We start from the raw sequence: 6,000 nt of genomic DNA, 5'->3' as shown, positions 1-6,000 counted from the left end.
CACCTTGTTTTTTTCCTACGATACAGGGTAAAATATTTTGCCCCATAACACCCATTTTTCTTTTCATATAAGACTTCAATACCCCATAAAAGATCGTTTACCAAAATTTAAGCAGACTCTAGATTTCTTTTCTTTCGATTTGAGACCCAAATGATAACAATGCAAATACAAGGTAAAAGTCTGAGTCAGCCTTTTCCCGCCATATTAAAAAAAATAAATATCTCGAAAAGGAGCTCCATAACCTATCAATATTTATAGCTTATTTTGTTCCGTAACGAATGCTCTTCTGGCTTATAATATCAATTTTAAATTCTAGATTTTTTTTAAATTCACATAAGTACATCCTTCAGCGTATTAAATTTATTCCATATGTTGACTCTATATTAATTTTGGTCTCTTTTGTTGACATTGTTGTATTTTTTCTGTGTTTATCACTTTGCTGAATTGTTGTTCTTTACATGGTATCATGTTGACATGCATGACAGTGTTTCATTACATTGATCGAGCTCATTTTTGCTCGCTTTCCGTAATGTATGTCTCTTTTGTCGGTTGTGTGAGTACTTTCTTTCTGTTTATCATATTGATTTTTCTTGCGGTCTGTGTCAATCTATTCCATTAAAATCATATAAACCAGTCATAAACAATTATTCTTGTTCTTTAAAATAGGTCATACATGCATGATTACTCATAACACAATTCCACGACTACTCCACTTTTGACATATTTAATCAACGTCCATTAAACGCTTATCAGTGCGATTAGTATCATCTATTATTCAAACGCTCTGAGGCTTTCGATTGTTAAGATTTGTTGATTGACATTTGTATGTCTTCTTCTGCCTCTTTTTCTGTACAGATTAAACTGGCTTAGAAATTGATATGATAATAAACATAATCAAGTGAAATGATTTATTTATTATTCTCTCGCTTAACACCTGTAGATTTGGGAAGTCGTGTAAACAGATCGATTATCTGAACCTTGATAAGGTTTACTGCATGCAGTTTTTATAAGATAATTCCAGGCTATTGGAAATCACTTCTGTTTACTATCGTACATACTTCTGTAGAGATTGTGGTCAAATTAGAAACGTATACCAATTATATTGTTTGACCGCTTGCATTGCTTTATATTGATACAGTTTAAACTGAGAGGCGATAAGGTACCTTTATATATATCATCACATGGTATATCTTTCAGTATATTTTGAAATGTTTTCACCTTTGTTTATTTTATTTTGCTTTTGTTCATGTCTGAGTTTGAATTGTAGAATCCACCATTGTTTTTCTCTTTGGTGGTTCGATATCTTTACGTTTCGATAGTTATAACGTCTTGTGAACAGTTGAAACGGTGAACACGTATCTGTATTGTTTCGTTCTTTTAGCGGGAACCGCCGAAACGGTGACGGGAAACAAGTAGCTGTATTGTTTCTCTCTTTTAGCAGGAACCGCCGAAACGGGGACTTGGAACAAGTAGCTGTATTGCCTCTCTCTTTTAGCGGGAACCGCCGAAACGGGGAAGGGAAACAAGTAGCTGTACCAATTCTCATATTTTTTTAACTATCAGATTCCGTGACTATATGAAACCTACTAAACTATTGTCATACAGTTTCCGTTGAAAACTCAGAAATTCAGAAATATGTCATTTTTTATTCATGATAATGACAATCTATCAAAGTATAGATTTGAAGAGATTCGGAAAATTGACCAAGTGTGATATATATTCCTAGAAATTTTTGAATTATAATGATTATGTTTTTTTTGTTGACACAGCTACTGCGGTGGTGTTTCAATCTCTAATCTGTAAATTAAGACTTTTATTGCGACGTGAATCTACTAGTTTCATACTATATACACTTCATTTTGAAATTATTTCGTAACCCAAGTTACAGTTCTGATTGATTTCCTTATGAAGTAGCTTAGATTAAAAAAAGTGTAACTGAAACCAACATAATAGTTTCCGAAAGTGAAAGTGAAAGTGAAAGTGAAACTATTAAATAGTTATAATATAAAAATAAAAACGCCCTCTTATATTCCGTAGAAAATCACAAAAACACATAAACAAGATCTGACGTAATTTATGATACTGCGAAGCACTCCGTACCTTTTTTAAAAGGTTTAACTTGTAGAATAAGGTATTCCCGTCATTTTCATGTATACAGTGAGGTCATAGCCGTCCTTCTGTACTCTTCTGGTCTCTATTCCTTATCAAAAATGCAATCATCCCGTCATTATCGCAAAGAAGCAGCTTGTTTGCATTGTCTGAAATAAACTTTATTAGCGGTAACATAGAGATTTTATTTTTCTTCAAAATACGAGAAACAGTTCATACAGGGTGTGTATCTTAAAACACATTCAATATGTAAAAGAGATTGCAGGCGTTTTTTTTTATTCAAGTTTCAATGTCAACTTTGTCACTAAGCTAATGAATTAGTTTGTTATCAAAAAACCTACGCGCCTTTGCAATAAAACTTTCATCCGATGTAAAAAAATATTCTTAATGCGATTGCAGAGGATCAGTTTTGAAGGGTTGAGAGAAGAATGAGATCGAGGCTTCCTTAACTGTAAGACTTCATGTAATCAATCTATTTCTTCACAAGATAAAACAAATATACATTTTAGCAACACTGTGTAGGTATTTTCATTGGTCGTTTTACTTTTGCGACATATGGTCGATAGAATAGACGTGAAAACGGAGGAGGGGTGTTTTGTGCACGTGACCCTGGTTTAACCACACACCACTTTATGTGCCTGTACCAAGCCAGGCTATCTGGTCATGTGTTGTGTTCTGTTTTTTGCCTTTGTTGGTGTTATTTGTGTGGTCTGTTGAGCTGTCCAATATAAAAATAAGGAGATGAGGTATGATTGCCAATGAGACAATTATCCACCAAAGTTCAAATAAAATGGATGTAAGCAATTATAGGCAACCGTACGGCCTTCAACAATGAGAAAAACACATACTGTATAGTCGGCTATAAAAGGCCCCGACATGAAAAATATGAAACAATTCAATTGAGAAAACTAACGGCCTAATTTAAAACAAAACAATTAACGAAAAACAAATATGACAGACATGAACCAACGACAACCACTGATTTACAGGCTCCTGACTTGGGACAGGCACATAAAGAATGTGGCGGGGTTATATACGTTTGTGAGCGCCCAATTCTCCCACTGATCTGGGAAAGTGGTGTAACAGCACAACATTTGAATAGACTATAAAAATCAGTCGAAAAAGGCTTCGAGCATATTGTTTTTCTTAAATTGTTTAACATTTCATACCGATATAACATGTTACTTTTATTATTCTTCCCTTAGTTTATTTATTTTGTATTTACATTGTATCATAGGTCAAATTTAATTGTTCAGTGTATGTTCACTGGTGTTAATATGTCCTTTGATTGAGTTAAGCTATTTCAGTTGATATTTTATTGTGTGTCTTTCTGTGTTGTGATGTTACACTATTGTTTCAGAATAAGGGTGAAGGTTTGGTACCATTAAAACGTTTAAACCCGCTGCATTTGTTTGCACCTATCCTAAGTCAGGAATCTGATGTTCAGTAGTTGTCGTTTGTTGATGTGGTTCATAAGTGTTTCTCGTTTCTCGTTTTTTATAAAGATTAGACCGTTGGTTTTCCCGTTTGAATGGTTTTACACTAGTAATTTTTGGGGCCCTTTATAGCTTACTGTTCGGTGTGAGCCAAGGCTCCGTGTTGAAGACCGTACTTTGACCTATAATGGTTTACTTTTATAAATTTTGACTTGGATGGAGAGTTGTCTCATTGGCACTCATACCACATCTTCTTATATCTATTAACTCATCAGATCGATACAAAGCAGAAAAACATCAAACATAAACACAGACCGGACGTGGCAGGGTATTTATCCATCCCTCATCAAGACAACTCACAAGCACACTTTCTCTGTATGTTATTGATTGTAAACTGGGACGTGTAACTCACAACCCGAACACAAGTCCTAATGTAAGTTTTGTGAGTCAGCGAGCCAAGTTTAACATCAATAACCTCTAAACAATGTGTAATTCTTATAATTCTCAACCAAGACATTTCTTGCAACCTATGGATTTCATGCATGTTTATAACGCATGTATATATAACATTGAAATCGACATAGTGTTTACGATAGCAAGGTTTGGAAAATGTCCTGTGACACACTCTTTCTCCAAGTTTTACCCTCTTAGTATTCCCTTAATATGCAAAGACATTTATCTACATATTTCCCATGTGAACCTCCTTTAATGGTTTAGGTGGGAGTTATAGTTTGTAAATCTGTCCTTGGTAGCAATAATGAAAGATTGATTTATCGTGTTCTGCATTTGGTATAAAACAGAAGACGGCAGAATAATATGCATGTCTGAAAACTCAATATTCTATAATTTATAGAATCAATCGAATCGAAATAAAATACCAGTCAAGAATGCTTCGGTATATACTCAGGTCATCATATTTTGGTGAAAAATAAACGTGTGAATGAGTAAAAGATACCCCAAAAAAAAAAGAGAAAAACATAACAGCAATTACACAAAAACAATGTCATGTTTTTTTCTGTTTGTTAATGACGTCTTTACATTAAATTCATTAGATGTTGGGTGTGTACTGATTGATATTTTAGTCTTAGATACATGATATTTTTTATTAGTTGTTATTGGCTTTGAACTAGCTGCCAGTAACTGCGAGTACTCTCATATCTTTAATTAGTGTCGTTTTTGTTGTTAGGGATGAGGGATGGATAAATACCCTGCCATGCTCGGTCTGTGTTTATGTTTGATGTTTTTTCTGCTTTGTATAGATCTGATGAGTTAAGCCTTTTTCAACTATTTTTTATAGTTTGTTCTTATGGTGTGCTGATACACCACTGTCCCAGGTCAGGGGGAGGGTTGAGCGCTCAAAAAACATGTTTATAACCCCGCCACATTCGTTATGTGCCTGTCCCAAGTCGGGAGCCTGTAGTTCAAAGGTTGTTGTTGGTTCATGTCTATTATATTTGTTTTTCGTAAACTGTTTTGTTATAAATTAGGCCGTTAGTTTTCTCAATTGAATTGTTTCATATTTTTCATGTCGGGGACTTTTAAAGCCGACTATACGGTATGGGTTAATCTCATTGTTGAAGGCCGTATGGTTGCCTATAATTGCTTACATCCACTTTATTTGAACTTTGGTGGATAGTTGTCTCCTTGGCAATCATACCTCATCTCCTTATTTTTATATTGTGAGTTAATCGGTCCAGATTACAATCAATAGCATATAGAGAAAGTGTGCTTGTGAGTTAATCGGCTCAGTTTATACATCAATATCCTCTAGAAAAAAGTGTTGAGTCCTATTATACAAAGTAAAGTCAGAAAGGCACTTTATATATCATGTATATATACTCTATTGCAATTACAGACAAACTACTTTTCACAGTTAACTGCTTCATGTACTAAACAATACCAAATGATATTACCAAATCAGATATTACATGTATACTGAAATTAATAGTTTAACTTAATGCTAATCTGCTGATACGGAAATCAAACTATCTTCATTGACATCTGGGACTAATACCTCAAGCTTTAATGTATACATTTTCATTTAAATGATAAGTTTGAGTTTTTTTTTAAATACATCTGACATACAATGTACTAAAATTGAGAATGGAAACGGAGAATGTGTCAAAGAGACAACAACCCGACTAAAGACCAGAAAACAGTCCAATGCTAGTATTCGTTACCATGAATAAAATTGAGAATGGAAACGGGGAATGTATCAAAGAGACAACAACCCGACCAAAGACCAGAAAAACAGCCCAAGGCTAGTATTCGTTACACTGAATAAAATTGAGAATGGAAACGGAGAATGTGTCAAAGAGACAACAACCCGACCAAAGACCAGAAAACAGTCCTACGCTAGTATTCATTACACTGAATAAAATTGAGAACGGAAACAGAGAATGTGTCAAAGAGACAACAACCCGACCAGAAAACATCCCAAGGCTAGTATTCGTTA

Source organism: Mytilus californianus, unplaced genomic scaffold, assembly GCF_021869535.1.
Source record: "Mytilus californianus isolate M0D057914Y unplaced genomic scaffold, xbMytCali1.0.p SCAF_22, whole genome shotgun sequence".
NCBI lineage: Eukaryota > Metazoa > Mollusca > Bivalvia > Mytilida > Mytilidae > Mytilus > Mytilus californianus.
Note: the sequence above shows the minus strand (reverse complement) of the source record.